General features: G+C 44.6%; 1 protein-coding gene across 9 annotated transcripts in view; it reads left to right on the forward strand.

Moving 5' to 3' along the window:
* Positions 1–20,222, forward strand: part of TSNARE1 (t-SNARE domain containing 1) — a 508,113-nt gene that overhangs the window by 30,379 nt on the left and 457,512 nt on the right. For 3 of the 9 annotated variants that reach the window (XM_074846421.1, XM_074846438.1, XM_074846447.1), the window contains one exon: positions 20,115–20,165. The exons of 5 other annotated variants lie outside the window; for them this stretch is intronic. The gene's annotated coding sequence lies outside the window, so the exon portion shown is untranslated. Of the gene's footprint in view, positions 1–18,443; positions 18,543–20,114; positions 20,166–20,222 lie in introns of those variants that run through there. One more of the 9 variants, XM_074846457.1, reaches the window with a different exon arrangement.

Raw genomic sequence — 20,222 nt, forward strand, 5'->3', positions numbered from 1 at the left:
TTAATTACCTTTTTACATTGTTTATAAAATACTTTTTTCAAGAATGGATGAGCTGGGCTTGTGACATTTACCAATCCACAAGAATGTACAGTCACTTGCCTGTTCAGACACTGAATAAGCATGTAAAGCACCCAAAATATCACCCTTTCCATACCGCCAAAAAAGTGTGAAATGAGGAACAAGAGATTGTTTCTCCATGTAATTTTTTTTAATTAAATTTTAAAACTCTTTTAATTGGCTTCCCCACAGTTATCAGTAATTAGATGAGCTTTTTCTTCTATTTACCACTTATCCTATCTTAAGCTTGGTGGCAGATAACTAGGGATGGTCTTTTCTTTTCTGAACAAGTGATAATACAGGCAAAAGCATTTCGAATGATCTTGAGATTGTAAGATATGGAAAAAGTTTCCTATAAAATTATATCTATTTGGGATGTGGTGTATCTCTTGAATGCAGTGTTGTTGGACCACGTTCAGCTGTGTAGCTTTGCACATGGATTGGCATCTGGTTCTCTGAAGGCTTAATGATGCCTTTAATTTTAAGTAGCCTAGCAATTGGATAGTGAGACACAAGGTTCATTTAGCTTAAGAATCTCTCTTTTGGATGGTGACCAGTAATAGCGTGCTCAAAAGAAGAGAAAGTGATGTCCTGATATGCAAATGTGGTGATAATTTCTCCCTGGGTTTTTCCTGATGGTTAATCAGGACTAACCATTAAGGCTGGATTAAGCATTTACGTTACAGTTTAGTTATGACAACTTTGTCTGGTCTTGTTATGCACTCCCCTGTGCCTTTGGGTGCTTGAGTCCTTGGCCTCCACAACATGTGCTGCAGCTCAATTACTCAAAAAATTTCACTATCTTTTGAGAATTTCCTGACTTACAATTTTGTGTGGGAGATTCCCTTGGTGGGTTTTTTTTGGTTGGGTTTTTTTTGTTTGTTTGTTTTGTTTGTTTGTTTTTGGTTTTTTGTTTGTTTGTTTTGTTGTTTTGTGTGGTACATGGTAAAGGACAGAGGTTCTCTCTGAACTGTTCCTTATAGAGTTCATTTCTGCTGTGTTTGGTGTCAGTCTGCTTTCTGAATTGAACTTTATGCCTTCAAGCGTGTTTCCTTCCTTCTTCTCCATCACCATGGGACAAGGAACAATTTGCTGCTTGTCTCTTTTGTGAGCTCCTCTATTGAAAAGAACAAGTTCCAAATGACACTGCACCATTAATTTTACCTTATAATAATCTCTATACTGTTTTCTTTGCTATACATCCTATTGCTTACCTGAAAGTAGTAGCCTTGGACAAAGTTACTTTTTGAGGTGCCAGTGGTGACGTCCAGTTCCTTTTGGTGGCTTCAGTTTGTGTTAGGAGTGTGTATGTTGCAACGTTTCCTCTGAATCATTGCTTTGCATTTATTGAACCTGCTGTAGCTAATTCTAAGACATAGCAAAGTAAATTTCCTGAATGCTTTATGTAAGAGGAGGAATCAGCTTGGATGTTCAAGGAGGCAGTGAATTGGCATTTGGGATCATGTTGTCCCTGCCTTTGCTTGTCACTTGATGTCCCCGTGATTCTGGCTGGGTTGTGATGGGCACGTGAACTGGCTGCTCGTGGCTTGGATGGGCACACACTTTGCTGAGTAAAAAACTGGCTGGATGGCTGAGCCCAAAGAGTTGTGGTGAACAGAGTTTAATCCAGTTGGGAGCCGGTCATGAGTGGTGTCCCCCAGGGCTCGGTTTTGGGGCCACTCCTGTTTAACATCTTTATTGATGATGTAGATGAGGGGATTGAGTGCACCCTCAGTAAGTTTGCAGATGACACCAAGTTGGGTGGGAGTGTTGATCTGCTTGAGGGTAGGGAGGCTCTGCAGAGAGATCTGGACAGGCTGGAGCGATGGGCCGAGGCCAAATGTATGAGTTTCAATAAGGCCAAATGCCGGGTCCTGCACTTGGGCCACAACAACCCCCAGCAGCACTACAGGCTTGGGGAGGAGTGGCTGGAGAGCTGCCAGTCAGAGAGGGACCTGGGGGTGTTGATTGACAGCCAGCTGAACATGAGCCAGCAGTGTGCCCAGGTGGCCAAGAAGGCCAATGGTATCCTGGCTTGTATCAGCACTAGCGTGGCCAGCAGGGACAGGGAAGGGATCTTACCCCTGTGCTCAGCACTGGTGAGGCCACCCCTCGATGAGTGGGTTCAGTTTTGGGCCCCTCACTCTAAAAAGGCCCTTGAATGACTCGAGCGTGTCCAGAGAAGGGCAACGGAGCTGGTGCAGGGTCTGGAGCACAGGTGTGATGGGGAGCGGCTGAGGGAACTGGGGGGGTTTAGTCTGGAGAAGAGGAGGCTGAGGGGAGACCTCATCACCCTCTACAACTCCCTGAAAGGAGGGTGCAGAGAGGGGGGATGAGTCTCTTGAAGCAAGGAACAAGCTCCAGGACAAGAGGGAATGGCCTCAAGCTGCGCCAGGGCAGGTTTAGACTGACTCTTAGGAAGTATTTCTTTGCAGAAGGGGTTGTTGGGCGTTGGAATGGGCTGCCCAGGGCAGGGGGGGAGTCCCCATCCCTGGAGGGGTTGAAGAGTCGGGTTGACCCAGCGCTGAGGGATCTGGTGGAGTTGAGAATGGTCAGGGTGAGGTTAATGGTTGGACTGGATGATCTTCAAGGTCTTTTCCAACCTAGGTGATTCTGTGATTGCTTCTGTGGTCAGGTTTGGGTAGTGATGACACCGGTCCCAAGAGACTTGAAGTTATTGGAGATCCGTGACTCCTTCCATGGTCAGTGGATCTCCTTTGGGGAGGATCCAGTCTTCCTCACTTGACTATAGAGAAGCCAAACTGGATTCCTAGACACAACACTTTGGTTACGTGGGTGAACTTGGCTGCAGAATGGCTTTTTCTCCCTTCCCTTTTCCCTAACATGTTCAGGAAATTTAAATTGAATTCATGTTAGTGTTTGCTGCTCTCGGATGTGCTTACTCAGCAATCTGGCTGCTGTTCATACTTCTACAAGCCTCTTCCTTGCACATCCGAATCATTTGAACAATCAGAAAATCTTTGATGAAGCGTTTAATTAGCTGTGTTACAGTCTCGCTGCCTGGACTTGGCAGTATTTGTGGTTCTGATTATGTTTGCTTCCTCCTAAACTGAAGTTGTGGCTGGAGAAAAGACAGTCAGGATTCCTGGTTGAGGCTCACTGGTCATGAGCGTGGAGCCTGGAGTCCCATTGAGCTCGTGCATCACCCATGGAGCTGTTTTGAGTTTTTATCTCTGCTACTCGTGATGGTTTGTCCACATTAGAGAAGCTTGGTGGAAAATTTTCTGCCCTTGGTAGCTCTAAAATCGAGCCAGCAGCATTAACTGCATTCAAAGCTATGACTTGGAGCAGGCTACCATCATTTTAAACCTTATATGTTTATTTTCTTTGCAGAAAGCATCTGTTTGGTATACTAATTCCCAGGCGAGATCCTGGCTAGAAGTTGCGATACCAACTGTTGAGGTCATCTTTCCAATTAGGGACCAACACGGTCATTTGAAGGATCCTCAACGTTTCTTCGGTGCCTTTCAGTTTCATGTGGGAGCACTTTTTTTGTCCAACCTCCTGGCATCTTTGCGAGAAGGGGAGGTATTGAGAGAGAATAATTTATATGACTTTGTGGCATGATGCCATTTTGTTACAGTGTAATCACACTTGAAATATTCAGTAGAACATTGTTCTCAAGTTAATGGGGAAGATTGTCTTTGGATTATGTCCCATGTGATTTTTTTTTGTTTGTTTGTTTTCTTTTCCCCAAAGTTTTCTTGCTGAATATGAGATAAATAAATGATTATATCTGTGTTCTTAATAGCTGGTATCAGAAGTAAAGCACTTCAATTAAAATATCTCTAGATTATTTTTTCTCCCAAATAAGACTGTTTTACTAGCTTATGTTCTTACATCTTTTTCCCTTCTTTAAATAATCCTAAAATCTGGATACAAATTGTTTCTTTCTGCCCACACTCTGGATAAAACATCTACTTCCAAAAATAGCAAAATGATGTTACATTTTATTTGCTATAGGAGGAAAAATAACAAGTTGGAAGTAAATAGCAGAGTGAAATTTCTTTGAGAAGGTAGGAATTGCTTTTTCTCTTTTTTTTTTTTTTTTTCTTCTGTCGGATCTGTACCCGCTGTAACTGTGACCAGGTGATGGTGTTCACATTCTGCAGCTATTACTGGGCTGGTGTATGGACATCAAAGAAAGGACTGTAAGAGCATGAGCAGAGTATTTCTGCGTTTTAGGAGGTTACAGAGTTCATTTTTCCATCAAAGCAGGGCTGAGAGAAGTGAATGCTGTTAAGAAGACCATTTTTGATGTTTTTCAAAATCAACCTGGATCAAAATCAATCAATTTCTGGAAAAACCAGAATGCCCTTCCATGTAGCCTAGGTAAAATAAAAGTAATTCAAGGATATTCAAAGAATGTCTAGTTTCTCAGAGATTTTCAGCAGATGTTCTGTTTTAGAACCTGATAATCTTCGTGGTTATTTGGAGATGTACGTACAGTGCTTGCTGCCCTGTTACTGAATGGAGGAGCTCAGCTTTAGTATCAGCAATGCTTTCTTGTTCACTGTGGTGTTCCTCGTCCTAACTTCTGGGGAAAAAAGTACTCTTTGTAGTCAAAAAGTGATGCTGGAATAGATAAAGTGTTCCTATATGGTAATTCTTGCGTTCCCAAGTTATGAGGAACCTTTGATCAGTCCTCTGCATGATTATCTTAATATCACGAAGGCTGATAATGTAAATGGAGATTTCAAGCTTGACCTGATTCATAAATAGGATAAGTTAAAATGATGAACATGATTGAGTTATTTGCTGCAGCTGCTTCCAGGGCTAGAATGATTTGAATTTCTGCTGACAAGGTATTGAGACTGCTGGGAAGGACATCCCTGATCTTATTAACAGAGCACTGGGGAAGGAGAAGCGTTGGGAGCAGAGCGAGATGCAAAGGGTGGGGAGATGGTGGTGGGCTGGCTGGGATCTGAAGCCTTAGTCTAATAGTGATATTCGGCAATAATTTGGTCTGCTTTTAGCAAAATACTTAATAACTGTTCTCGACTGATGTGTTCGTGCTACTGAGGCTGTAGTTGGTGCATCTGAATGTCTGTTTGGTTTTTTGCATGGTACTGCGGGCTCAGGATTGTTGCTGGTGAAATATTTTCAGGAAAAAAAATGGCTTGTGGGCACCTTAACAAGTACTGATTTACTGCTAAAGACTTCTCTTTGGGTTATTTGTCTGTTCTTGCAAAATTTCCGTTGACAAAGGATTCTTCAGTCCGTGGTGGGAATTTGTCTGAAACCCAGACATTGTGAAATGCTCATCTGTGGTGTGCAGGACCCATGCTGGACTCATGAGTTGGAAAACTCTCTCCTCCTGCATCTCAGTTGCATATCTGAACATTGCATTCAAATCGGTTTTCCTTCTCTTGTTTTAAGACAGCACCTCCGTATAACTTCCATCATAGTTTAAATTAGGTTTGGGAGCTTTGACATCACAGAAATTCATGGTTGAGAATCTGCCTGGAAGACGTCTTGCCTGATGGCTCTTGGTGTTGATGAATAAGGAGCACCTCAGTGGAGATAGCTATTCTGAGTAGGATATAAGGGTGCTGTCTTGTGTCCTACAGGTACACATCTACTTTGAATGGTTGTATGCTCTTCCATTTGCTTTGGCTCCAGACCTGGTTCTGTTTTCAGCCTGTCATGGTTTACCCTGTTTTCCATGTGAAGCAGATGCTCCACTGCTCCACTGAACTGAAGACTCCTTGCATCATCAGCCAGATTTCCTTCAGCTGTATAGACATCACGTCTGTAATAGTCCTTTGAAAACAAGATGTATCATCATAGCTAGAGCGGGAGAAAAGTCATGATAGACACAAGGTCCTGACCTTTTTTCCTGGTTGGCGTTGGTGCCGATGCCACTGGTGATCTGATGGCCTTTGAAAATCATCTACCTCATCTGATGAAACATAGGAGCTAACATTTAGGTCTGTGTCTGTGGGACATTGCAAGCGAAAAGGTTTATTTTTTCACAACTACAACAGTGTAGAATATGAAAACTTTTATATGTGAAATAGCGTGTATATGTATAAAATATGTGTGTGTCTAAATATATATTTTATGCGTATTATATAGATCTATATAAACAGTATATAATATTGGGACTTTTTTGCATTGACAAGTTAAAGTAGCAACAGGGGAGAATTCCCCAAAATACAGCAGCACTCAATTGAATTGATTTTTACTAATTCCTGCCCATTATAAGCCCAATTTAACCCCCTCAATTCCAGCCTTTGCTCTTAACCCACCACCTGAGCACTGGACCCCTGATGAGCAAGTTCTGAGTGAGAGTTAATTATTGCAGCTCACTTAGGTACAAGTGTGAGAGGCTTTGGAGACAGTGGCAAACATACCCTGAAAACCTTACAAACGGAAAGACCCAAAGGATTTGGCTTTCTGGTTTATTAGTTCTGCTGTAACTGGCTGTATTTTTGTAAAAATAGCATCTCCTGTTGTCAGTTTGCAAAGGAAAAGATGGTCCATTGCTGGACTGGAGAGCAGGATACAACAGCATTTGGCGGTCTGCTCACATTAGGTAGGGGCTCTAAACGTGTCATTTGCTACTCTTCACTTTTGTCATCATTAATATGCTTTCATTCTCAGTTTGTCCTTTAAATAATGCAGTTGTATATCTACTTTGTTAAAAATCTTTGTTGGCAACGTGGTCGGTGGTATCGAGGCACCCTCAGCAAGTTGGCTGATGACCCCAAGCTGAGTGATGCGGTCGACACGCTGGAGGGAAGGGATGTGCCATCCAGAGGGACCTGGACAGGCTGGAGAGGTGGGACCGTGCAAACCTCATGAAGTTCAACAAGGCCAAGTGCAAGGTCCTGCACATGGGCTGGGGCAATCCCAAGCACAAATCCAGGCTGGGTGATGAGTGGATTGAGAGCAGCCCTGAGGAGAAGGACTTGGGGGTATTAGTGGATGGAAAACTGACTATGAGCTGGCAATGTGCTCTCACAGCCCAGAAAGCCAACCGTGTCCTGGGCTGCATCCAGAGAAGTGTGGCCAGCAGGTCAAGGGAGGGGATTCTCCCCCTCTACTCTGCTCTGGTGAGACCCCCCCTGCAGTGCTGTCTCCAGCTCTGGGGTCCCAACATCAGAAGGACACGGACCTGCTCGAGCAGGGCCAGAAGAGACCACAAAGATGATCAGGGGGCTGGAGCACCTTCCCAGTGGGGACAGGCTGAGAGAGTTCTCCTGCTTGACAAACCTGATCTCCTCCTATGACCGGGTGACCTGCTTATTGGCTGAGGGAAAGGCTGTGGATGTTGTCTACCTCGACTTCAATAAGGCCTTTGATACTGTTTCCCACAGCATTCTCCTGGTGAAGCTGACGGCTCACAGCTTGGATAGGCACACGCTTTGCGGGATAAAAAACTGGCTGGATAGCTGGGCCCAAAGAGTTGTGGTGAACAGAGTTAAATCCAGTTGGGAGCCGGTCACGAGTGGTGTCCCCCAGGGCTTGGTTTTGGGGCCACTCCTGTTTAACATCTTTACTGATGATGTAGATGAGGGGATCAAGTGCACCCTCAGTAAGTTTGCAGATGACACCAAGTTGGGTGGGAGTGTTGATCTGCTGGAGGGTATGGAGGCTCTACAGAGAGACCTGGACAGGCTGGAGCGATGGGCTGAGGCCAACTGGGGGAGTTTCACTAAGGCCCAATGCCGGGTGCTGCACTTGGGCCACAAGAACCCCCAGCAGCGCTACAGGCTTGGGGAGGAGTGGCTGGAGAGCTGCCAGTCAGAGAGGGACCTGGGTGGGGGATTGACAGCCGGCTGAACATGAGCCAGCAGTGTGCCCAGGTGGCCAAGAAGGCCAGTGGTATCCTGGCTTGTATCAGCACTAGCGTGGCCAGCAGGGACAGGGAAGGGATCTTACCCCTGTGCTCGGCACTGGTGAGGCCGCACCTCGATGAGTGGGTTCAGTTTTGGGCCCCTCACTCTAAAAAGGGCATTGAATGACTCAAGCGTGTCCAGAGAAGGGCAACGGAGCTGGTGCAGGGTCTGGAGCACAGGTCTGATACGGAGCGACTGAGGGAACTGGGGGGGTTTAGTGTGGAGAAGAGGAGGCTGAGGGGAGACCTCATCGCCCTCTACAACTCCCTGAAAGGAGGGTGCAGAGAGGGGGGATGAGTCTCTTGAAGCAAGGAACAAGCACCAGGCCAAGAAGGAATGGCCTCAAGCTGCGCCAGGGAAAGTTTACACTAGATATTAGGAAGTATTTCTTTGCAGAAGGGGTTGTCGGGCGTTGGAATGGGCTGCCCAGGGCAGTGGTGGAGTCCCCACCCCTGGAGGGGTTGAAGAGTCTGGTTGACCCAGCGCTGAGGGATCTGGTGGAGTTGAGAATGGTCAGGGTGATGTTAATGGTTGGACTGGATGATCTTCAAGGTCTTTTTCATCCTAGGTGATTCTGTGATTCTGTGAGTTGGGGGTGTTCCGTCCGGAGAAAAGAAGTCTCCTGGGAGAGTTTGAGCAGCCTTCCAGTACTTAAAGGGGGCCTACAGGAAAGATGAGGAGGGACTCTGTATCAGGGAGTGTAGGGGTGGGACAAGGAATAAGAGTTTAAAACTGACAGAGGGTAGATTTAGATTAGATATAATGAAGAAATTCTTTACTGTGAGGGTGGTGAGACACTGGAACCGGCTGCCCAGAGAGTTTGTGGCTGCCTCCTCCCTGGAACTGTTCAAGGCCAGGTTGGATGGGGCTGTGAGCAACCTGGGCTAGTGGAAGGTGTCCCTGCCCATGGCAGGGGTGTTGGAACTAGATGATCTTTAAGGTCTCTTCCTACCCAAACCATTCTATGATCTTACAGTAACTTCACATGGGCATGTGTCCACAGAATTGCAGTGTGTTTGCTCTGCAAGTATTCTTCCCTAACCATAAATCTCATCTACCAACTCTGCTTTACTTAACCTGCAAAGAATTAAAGCACCTAATGGCTGGAATCTTTGGCAACAAAAGCCTTTTATAAATCAGTATTCAGTAGTCTTCAGCGCACTTTGTAAAGGTAAATAGCTACTGCGTCTGCCTCTCCTGCTGCTTCATGGCTACGTCCTTGTGTTAAGTCCTCGGTAAACCTCCTTCTTATTGTGTTTCCTCTGTAAATCCTGCAGGCTGTAATGGGCTTCTAAATCTTGCAATTTGGTATAGAAAATATTTTTTTCTTGTGTTTACTTGTTTGTTACTTTTAAGAGAGTCATTTGTATTTGACCAGCTTTGCACTGTTCTCTGTGTGTGTATATATATATATATCCTATTTTATTCTTTACGCAGCTCCCTATAGATACCATTTTTTTGTTGTTTTAATTCTCTAAAGCTTGTCTCGTGCTAGGTAAACTTCCTCTACCTGTTGTGAAGTGATGGCTCATTTTTATCGGAGAGTCAGGATTTAAATGCACAGTCAACATACCCTGCAGTTTAATGCACTGCTGCAGCAGCATCGCAATAACTGTTCCCATTTCTGCTCCTCGTTTGTACAGCGTGTTAGATCATCTGATCGTCTTTAACTTCTCCCACGTCCAAGCAAACCTGGTGTTGGTGTATACAGCAACCCTGGCTCAGCTGATGTGCACTGCTTTGCAAGATCGAGGTTTACCTGATGCTTCAGCTTTGGGAGGGGGATTTTACTGTATCCACACTTCTATACCCTTCTGAATGACAGGCCCTTTTTTTTTTTTTTAACTCCCCATCTCTTTCTAGGACTGCTGCTTTTTCTGGGACTTCAAAAAAAAAAAAAAAATGCAATCAGAGCAGTGTCTGGTGCTAGGAAGGCCTTTTACAAATGCTGTGCAGTGCTGCTGCTGGGAGCAGCCTCCCATAGCAACCTTCACCTTGAAAGCTAAAATCACATCACCCCATATGACAGCTTTATTACTAGATTGGCATGTGAACCCTTTGGAAGCAGTCTAGGTGGCAGTGAAAAAGTTCCCCTAGATTCTGTCTCTTTTTTTTTTTTTTTTTTTAAATATTTTGTGGGGTTTTTTATCGCTTTGAGTTTTAGTTTTGTTCATTTTTTTTCTTTAAAAAAAAAATTTTCTTTCTCAGAATAAGTGTTAGAAAAGTGAGAGACACCATTCTAAGGAAGGTAGAAGATCTCTGCCATGAGGTATGACACATGATCATGGCCATCACCGCAGCAATTTCAAGTCCTCCACTGGTACACATAGACAACATGAAGCCCTAGCTGGAAAGCCATGGCAGTAGTGAAATTGGGCTCAGGGTGTGCTTTTTGGGGTTTGTGGTTATTGCAGTAGTGCTGGAGAGAATTAAAGGCTTAGAAGACTGAGCAAAGGGGTGGCAAGAGCTTGAAGGGAACACATCAGCACTGCATCTGTCTGGTAGTTAACAGGTAGCTTTTGAAGACATGAAGATGTATGGGGCAACATCCTGTGTGTGGTATTTTTTGCCTGCCATCCTTGGATAGTGGGTGCTGTGCAGGGGGTGCTGTCAGTTGAGGGGTCTGGGTCTGTTGATCAAAGTCTATCTAAACCACTTGTCGGAGGGGCTGTGCTGTAGCTGTTGTGCTATCACCATCCCTAAGGAGATTTGAGTTGGCTAACTGAGTGTTTCTTGGGTTAGGAAGTTATAATTTCATCAGTTTGAGCTTCAGGGTGCTGATGAGCTTGGCTCCAGGTGTGTCTGGAGTATGCTGCTGAGTTTTGCTGGTGTAGACTCTCCCTTTGCTTTCACAGTGGAGGTTATTCTGGCCCTGACCCATCAGCACCCAACATAAATCAAGACTGCACTGACATGTGTGCCATTGTTGTCCAGCCTCTCTGCAGTCTTGTGTCACACCTCCATGTTGGCTTTGCTCCCTCAAAGCTTCTGTTGACTTAATAGGTGAATGAAGGTCCTGGAGAGCCAGGTGGGGGGACTCCTCAGAGCAGTTGTGGGACCAAACCAGGAGATGAGAGATCCAGTCTGAGGTAAGGCTGGTGATGGGAGAGTTTGTCTCCTGGGCTTTTCGTTGAGCTTGGTGTTACTGATCTGATGGACTCTTCCTCCCCAGCAGAAAACCGATTGCAAAATAGCTGCATGCAATCTTCACCCACCTATGTGGACACGTGTGGCTCACTGAGCTGGTGGCTGTTGGGGCTTCTCTGGCTGCAATTGTAAGAGAGACAAAATACCTCATGCTATTGATACCCTTAGGTGCAGAGATAGTCCCATCCTTACTTGTGAGCCGCCAAGTCCATGGTAGGAGCAGCATCCCTCCTGCTTGTTACTGGAGCTCCACATTCCTCTTCCCAAGGTCTTTTTGGGGAGGACGAAAGCTTGGTGACTTATTTTTGTGTGAAGGAGGAGGGGTAGCTTTGTGTGCTGGCTGTAAGCAAGGAGAAAGCTGGACTCAGACCCTGGGAAAGCTATGGTGATAAAGAAAAGGTTTTGGAGCCCATGTGAGGAGCTGCCTCGCTTTATCTGTGTCTCCCTCAAAAGCTTTTCAAGCTTTTCTAACTGGCTTTGTGAGTGTCTCCATCCTCTGTTTAAATCCTGTTCCTCTCCACCCCTTTGCACTTTATGGAGAAGCAAGAAGTGACTCATTACACAGCCTACGAGGAAACTCTAATGAATAAATGCATTTAAGAAAAAGAAAAGAAAAAAGAAAACAGTTCTCCTGTCTGGGGCAGAGTGATGCTTTTGCTGTCTTGAACTCTGAAAGATTAAGTTAGGCTGCTTCTTTTTATTAGCTTTTAATTAATTGAGTTACTTCAGTGCTGTTGTTAAGACTAATAGGACTTTGTTGGGCCTAGAGCTGTGGGTTTGGTGTTGGGGTTTTTTTTTGTGTGTTTTGTTTTAATTTGCTTGAAACATCAAGAGCAAAATTTGCAAATCTCCCAGGCATTTCCCTCTTCCTCCTTCAAACCTCCTTGACACTGGCAGCATCCCACAGGGAGGAGGAACAGGTCAGTGCCCTGTGGTGCTTTCTGGGCATTTTTGGCACTAATGGGAGCAAAGTGGTGTCCTTTGAGGCACCTGCAGTGTCTTGGAGGTTGATGGGATCCTCTTGCCTTTCAGAAGAGCTATACTTTTCTGCCAAGTCCATGAAATAAATATGTTTATTTAGCTTTCTTCCTTTGCTGCTCTGATGAAAGGAACACTGGTGACACTTTTCACTTTTTCTCCAGTAATAAAATAACCAGATGTACCTGCAGTTTTAAAAATAGACCTTGTACATCTCTCTTTCTTCCTTCTGCATCTTCTGTTCTGGTGGGGATCTCTCTGTTTGGGACTCTTGAACAGAGTGAGATGACAGTGTGACAGTGTTCCTATATATTTATATAATTCATGCAATGCATGAATTTTGCAGTACATAGGAACAATAGGGTCAGGCAGCCAGGGCTGGTGGTAATAACTGGGAATTGCACTTGGTTTTATTTAAAGGTGTTTCTTCATTTTGAAGGTTCTCCTTGAATTCAGAAGCTTGTTAGTGCTCTGCTTCTTCTCTACAAGCTTCAAGTCTTTTCTCTTTGTTTAAATACAGGAAAGCAATGTTTTCAAAGGGAGGGAAGAGGGTGAGAAAGAAGTGTGGGTGCTCCTCTGAGATCGAGCCGATCCATTTTTATCTTGTTATATATCATTTTTACTTAATGCTGTTATATTATTTCAGCTGTGCTTGGTTTTCAGATTCGATGCAGATATGAAGTTGCTATAACAACATGATGATTCATATAATGCTAGCAACAATCTGCCGGGATTTATTTTTCTATCATGACGACTTGGATGTTTTTGGTGGGGATTTCTATCTATTTTCAGACAGACCACGCCATTAGCTCTCTGCAGTGATTTGCTTTGGATTACCTGGACTCAAGGTAGTAACACCTGTACTTGTGTAACAGACCCAGAGATCTCAAAGCACTTTAGAAAGGTCAGTGCTGTTGTGCCAGATTTAGGATGGGAGATGAAGACATGGGGATGCAGGACTGGCCCAAGCAACTTCAGCTTCTTACGCATCCAACCGTGACATGTGGCACCTTGTACCTGTGCTTAGGTGGTTCTCCATCTTATTCCTTCCTGCAGGGGTGGAGCTGGTAAACTGATTATTTCTGAGATCCTCCTGATCCATGTTGTTTAAAAATAGAGGCACAAGTTAAGAGCTCTTGAATTTCTCCTGGAAACATATTGTCAAGATCTTTGTTACCACCTAAAGGTCTTCTGAGGCCACTGGGGAGTTGTGGAGTAGATCCAGATTAATAAATCTGTTCCTGCTTTTAAAGTGTTATTTTATTTTTTAAATTGCAGTCTGAGGTAATAAAAATGCTTTTTTGGGGGGTCTTTTAATAGAAAAAAATGTCCAGAATTAAGGATGACTGATTTTTCTGTGGAAGATGGCAGATTATACAGAAATATCTACTGAATGCCGGGTTTTAAACTGCTTCTCCTTTGCAAAGAGCTGTTGTGATGGGAAATGTTTCAAGGTACCTCCAAAGATTTTGTCAGCTTCTCAGTTCAAATCTGAAACTTTAGCAATGGAAATAAATACCTTCAGCATCCTGAAGCCTCACGCTGAGAGCTCCCTCCTCTTCTGTCTCTTTTCTGCCCTAATGTTGAGAATATCAGATAACACATCTGCAAATGGAGCAGTGTGCCCTGGCACCTTTCTTCAAGTTTTGGGTTTCTCCAGTCTTAAAGATATATTTTTTTTCCTAAATAAAACCTTTTGTTTTCCTGCTAACAAATTTAGGACTACTTGATGCGTGTGGGTTGTTTTGTTTTTTCCCTCCCGTGTAGAGCTGTAGCAGGACTCGGTGCCTTTTAGAAAAGTGCTGTTCCTCCTTGCAAGGTCCTGTGCTGATCTGAAAACCAGCCGGAGGTGGTAACGTGCTTTTTGCCCAGCCTGCGTCTTGAGCTGGCGTCTCTTTATCTTGCCCAACAACTGGAATGCAACTGATCCTGTAAAAATGTCTGGGCTTTCTGTCCTGCTTAGTTGTGTTAAATTGCATTTGCATCCTAAGGGGAGCAACTGGGAGAGGATGTTGAAGCCTTATATGCATTTTTAAATTCATAAATGCCATCAATGGAGTCTAAAGCATCAGATAACTGACTCGAAAGGCCTTGCTGAAATGCGCTGATGTCTTTATGTCTTTGAGAGTCATCTTCCCCTGCACTCAATCTCCAGATCCTACATGTGTTGCTGTCAGCTGTATTAGGGGTAAGAAGGAATCATAACTGAGAAAACAGCCGTGGAAATGTGCTGTGGAAGCTGTAATATCTGTACGCCATCAAGTGAATTTTGAAGTTTTGCAGAGAGTCACTTTCTGACTGGTGTTACTGCTGTGATAGGACTTTTGTTGCCTTCAATTTATTCCTAGGCATAGTTTTTATCATCTCTTGACCGCACGGATCATTCTGACCTGATCCCACGCAGCCTCGTCCATGCAGCAAATTGCAGATTTCTCCTCCCATGAGGATGGGTGTGGGATGAGGACCCTTATGTTTGGCTTGGAGGCTCCTTGGATGCTGTGATGAAAGAGAGGATACCTCCTTTTGTTTGTCACAGCTGGGACAATCCTGCAATTTTAGCTTATATTTCTTGGTACTGTTGCTGCTTCTTGTCTCATCCATGTTTTCTTATGGGCACATTACAGAGCTGTGCCGGTGGTGGTTAGTGTGATACCGGTGGCCTGGGACAGAAGACAGGGTCTCATCCAGCTACTTGGGTGCATGTGTGCATTTCTGTGATGGGTAGAAGATGACTCTCCCTCCGAGTCATGCAATTCCTATTTCCTTCTATAGGCTGGTAAAATCAGTTGAGGGACAGGGAGGGAAGAAATGGAAAGTGGCTCCGTATTTCAAGAGAAAAAGCAACCACTCCTCTGTGGCAGTTAATTTAGCAGCAGTTTGCATCTCTATTTCAACCCCAAAATATGCATCAAGTTCAGGCAGCTGTGTTTGCTGAGCCAGAAGGTGTCTAAGATGGTGTCAGTTTTCTTGCTGTGGTCCTGATAGGGTGAGGAGCCATGAAGGAATTGTCAACCACGTGCATGAGGGAGATAATTTTAAAAAAAAAAAATTGGTTGGGATTTGCAGCAAGACCTTGGAAATGACTTGGCTTGCTATGTTGGTGCCCAACTATTGAAAAACCTTTTCACAATGCCTTGGGAGCTGTGGGTCAGCATCTGTTCTGATGCTCCCTCTTATAGAACTGCTCATCTCAGCTGGAGTTGCAGAGTCCTAAGGCCAGGTGTAGCGCGGATATCAGGGTTTTGCTGTGGTCTAGTATTTCATCTTTGCCCAAAAGCTCTCTGTATGGTAAGAAGTTGATGTGCATGGTGGGTGGAGATGCTTTCAGAGATGGTTCTCAGAAGCACTTTCTACTTAGGGATGCTGAACCTGTGACATGTCATGGTGGTGTAGCCCCCGAACATTGTGTTTGCTCCCACCTTCTCCTTGAGGTTTTTAAAGAGATTGTTTTGCTTTTCCCCTGGATTCTAGTTTTACTTCTCTTGTGTCAGTGTGTTGGCAAAGCCAGAACATGCACGAGACCTTCAGCAATGTTTTCTGAGAAAACATTCATGGTTGCCTTTTGCTGCTCCAAAATATCGGGGAACATGTATTCTCCTGGTCCTCCCATCTCTATTTGTATTGGAGGATGACTGTCGTCCAGTACATGGAGAAGACAGTGCTCTAAAGGCAGCCTTCTTGTGTCTCAAGCAACAGGGGTTAAACCTTGATGATGGTGGGGCTGGAACACTGCTTTGAAGTCTGGTAGCAGCAGAGTGATGCTCTTGCTGCTACAAATGCAGATTCCCATTAGCTCTTTCAGCTGTCGGGAGTCTCTTGACGTGACACGGGGAAGTTTCCGCATGATGAATTTCAGGGAGTGAGGCGAGGGCGGGTGTACATTTTAATTTTAGTTCTGCATGATGGAAGATGCTTGCGAGCCCATCATATTAATTTCAAAAGCTCTTTGGTATTGTGGTTATTTTGCTGGAATAATACAGTGGGTTGACTGGAGAATAAGCAAGCAAAGCAGGAGTTTGTGCAGACATAAGTTTAGCCTGCACAGCCTGTCAGTAACCACCTGTATATCTTCCTTGACCCTGATCCTACCCCTAGGAAAGAGGTTCTGACCCTGAAGAATCTTTGCGTCCTCACTCTTTTGGACTGTAGTTACTGGATTGGAAAGACTCCAGTTGTCCAGCTCTCTAGCTCAGCCATCTTCCACTGGTCCCATCTGCTAATTCATCCTTCAGGAGAAACAGAGTTGATGTCATGCCAGCAGGAACTGTCGTAAGCTATTTTCATGTCTAGCGCCTGGGCACGGCATAAGGGAAGGCATGGAGAATTCCCAGAAAGGCAGTTGAGTAATGGAAGGTGATGGGTCCAGATGGAGCAGAGACATCTGCAGAAAAGGGTCCCTCTTCTGCTCCGGTTTCCATGCAGCTGAGCTTTGACAGAATTAAAACTTCAGGTAACCTCCTTGTGAAAGCCTTTGCTTGCTCAAAAGGGGGAGCTGGTGGCAATCCAATTATACCATTTCAAGCTGAGAGAAATGTGACGTTAGCACAGACAGTTGGTCCCCACAGCACCAGTAGGACCACGCGAGGTGACCTAGCAGCGAGGGTGTGAACGTTGGGGTGAGGAAGCCTGGGTTGACGTCTCCACATCAAAAGTGTTGTTAGTAATAGAGGTGTACAGGGCAGTGTCTTTGTTGATTTGTCTCGGTATGTCGTGGCTTCCACCCCAGAGACTCTTTAGGTTTTGGGGATACGGTGTACATATGGTTGTGTTGCAGCTTGGGGACATTCCTGGAGAACCCACCAGGCAAACTCCTCTAGATAGCAGCTGTATTGCACATTGTACAAGCAAGATGCAATCTGTGCCTCCACATCATGATTTTTGTTGTTTTTTTTAATAAATATTTTGTTTGTGTGCTTGGATGGCATTTTCCATTCAAAAAGGGAGGGAAGGAATGAACGTGTCACCCACACCCGAGATGCTGGGCACATAACTCAGGAGAATTACTCATAAAACTGCAACCTCATTATCCAACTATGAAGGATTTCTTCCACCAATTTCCTCAGTCTGGCCACAGTCCTGAAATTAATCTCACCTAAACAGTCAGTAGCATTTCCTCTATCAGTACAGGCAGAAATCATTCTGTTTTGTGGCTGAATGCTTCAGACAAATAAAAAAAAAAAAAAAAAAAAGGGCAAAAAGAAAAAAAGCCCAAAGTATAATAGTTAAATATTTGTATACAATACTTTGCTCTGGGTTTTAGAAAAGGGTGTCTTCATCCCAGTTCCAAGCAGATGATGGAGTACATCCCCTGGAAGCTCTGGATGGATTGACATGATGTCATCATAGTGTGTATCAGCATATAGAGGTTAAATCTGTTGTGACTTTGTTGGCCTCTTTAGAGCTGCTCTTTCTCCTGCCATCTGAAGGTTTGGTGTGAGGTTCGTCCAACCTCCCTGCCTTTCTTATTGAATCTTAACATGTTTCTGTCTGTCATCTCCCACACCATGTTTCCTGCTTCCAATCCTTGGCCATCACCACGAACAGCTGACACTGCCCTTAAGCATGCTCATCCTGGCTGAACAGCGGGATGCTTTTCACAATGTTTGCTTTCCAGATGGATCTCCCCTCTCCAAGTCTGCTGTTTTGCTCTGCTGGGGAAAACACAGCTGCCCTGGGGTTTGTTGTTCACGCTGAGGCGTAGGTGGAGCAGATTGGAGAAGACTCAAAGCACCTGGGTGACTGGTGAGTTGGGTGGTTGAGGTGGTTTCCCCCCTGTAAACATCTCAGGAGGAGGGGATAGCTTACCCTTTTGGGTAGCAGATGGGATCTGGAGGTACTGCCCTTGCGGGCAGTGGTAGGATGAGCTGATTTTTGGATCTTATTGTTTGGAAGAGCCCATGTGAGGCTTCAGACTCTCTGAAGTCCTGTATTTATTTCTCCTGATGGAGAATCATCTGGGTTTTAGCTGCTCTTAACACTGCCTTGCAGTAAATGGGGATGGTGAGCATGTGAGGGTTGAAATTCAGATCTGAGTGCATCTCTCACTGATGTTAACATTCAGAAATCTAAGGGTGTCTTACATGCTCCTCATCATATTCTTCCTAAATTTCTGTTCCTGGAGCAGAAGAGGCTGGCAGCTGAAGTCATGAAGTCCCAGCTCTCAGCCCCTACTGCTCATTTTCTTAAAGAAGCAATGAAGTAAAGGTGCTTTAGGATGCCCAGCAGAAAAAGGATCTTTTTAACCAGAGCAGTGATGGTATTGCCCAACAAGGAGTTGGGCCTAGGATGTCCTAGGCAATACAAGGCAAACCGGCAGGTTGCACATCGCCTTGTCCTGCCCATTAATCTCCAAGAAGCTGATTAATGTTTCTTTTGTCAACTGCTAGCTATGGTTGAAGGCGTTTTAAAGTTTGTCCTGTGGACTAGTTTTGCCTTGCCAAGAGGACATGAGAGTGCTGCTGGGGATGCCCCAGGTGTAGGATGCTGAAGGATGAGGTGGGTACCACTCATCTGCTAATGAAGAATCTGGTAAACAAGAGGGGGAGGATTGAGTTGAGCTGCCTTGATGGTGATTTTAATAGGTTAAATGGGCAGGTGTTTGGGAATTACATCCTCAAGCTGCAACAAATCAATAACATCAATGCTTACAAAATACCTCACACAATTTGATGCAAATCTTGATTAAACTTCTAGACTGGCTGTCCATAGCCTGAAGCGCTCAGTAACACGTCTATTTGTTGAGCTGCCTTTTGATGTTTCTCGCAGCCAGCAACAAGAAGGTGCTGATACAGGAGGGAAAAGTGGGCTGTCACAGTGTGTAACTGCCTTAGTGTGCTTGCACAGAGGTCACTGAAGACTGGGTTTGCTCCTCCAGGCAGATACAAATCATTGCTGCAATTTTATCTCTGAATTTTTCTGACTGGGGAAATTGCATCCTTTTTTTTTTTTTTTTTTTAAGTGAACTTTGTATATAGAGCATGAATGTAGGAAGTAAATAGCATTTATGTAGGAAGTGTTTATTAATACCTTAAAAATATCACTGTGGTCAGAATATGGTGACCAAAGGAGTAGAGGAGCTGAACACAGTGTGTGAAGAAGGGCTTCCTTGTTGGCGTTAATTGAACAAAGCAAGTAGGTGCATTAATTAAAAGGCCTTTTGTGATAAGACTGATGAATGGACACTGCATTTTCTTTGTAACAGAGGAAATGAGGAAGTACTGCATACTTAATAGCTATTGCAAAGTAGGTGAACACTTTAAGGAGTCTATAATTGATCTGGCTAAAGGTCATCTTGCACCATCTGGGTGTCTGTGGGTGAAACCCTGTAGCTTGTGGGTGCAGCTCTGGGTTGCATCTTGAAAGCCGCCCAGTGCTTGGTGAATGGAGGACCTGCCTCTCGGGGTTGCACCAGCACATTTTTCCTTGCAGGAGGATTGGGTGGTTTTACAGCCAAGAGGTGTTGTTTCTAGAAGGAGAATCCTTGGAATAAAAGCTAAAAATGGAAGTTCTTGCAAGGTAGGGATGTGTGTCCATGTGTGCAAGCAAGCATGAGAGAGTAACAACCTGCTGGTGAGAACTGCAAAGATCTTGATTCAACAGGGCTCTCCATGTTTTCTCAAATTTGACATAAACTGAAATGCTTAACTGGATTGTGGCCAGAGTGTTCCTCCCACGGCAGGTTCAGGATCTTAAAGAAAACAGGACAGTCCAGTAAGTGATTCCCCTTTCCCACTGCAGGTTTTAATTTATTATTTTTTGCAGGTATCTTGCAATTAATTATAATTCTACTTTTGCACCTCTGCTAATCTGGAAATTTTAAAACCCTTTAGCAGTTTTAGAGGTTTATATCCCCTTTCTCTTAAAAAGGAAATGCTGTTCCTATACTCAGCAGTGATGTTTTGAGGAATCAATGCTTGCTTTTGTACCTGTTCATACAGCCCAGCTCAGAGGCTTCAGGTTGTTGCTGGACGCCAGAGTTCACGGCGCTGATGATATCCGTGTCCTTAGCCATGACAGTGAAATAATTTTGTTCCCAGTACTAACCAGTTGTCTTGCATTTCCTTCCAGATTAGAAGAAAGTCTTGTGTGACCAGGGGAACGGGACTTAGGAAGCAGTTGGTAAGAGCATCTCTGCAGGAGAGGGTCACCTGCACGTGGAAGGGTGGGGCTTGGGCA

This window comes from Strix aluco, chromosome 1, assembly GCF_031877795.1.
Source record: "Strix aluco isolate bStrAlu1 chromosome 1, bStrAlu1.hap1, whole genome shotgun sequence".
NCBI classification, from domain to species: Eukaryota; Metazoa; Chordata; class Aves; order Strigiformes; family Strigidae; genus Strix; species Strix aluco.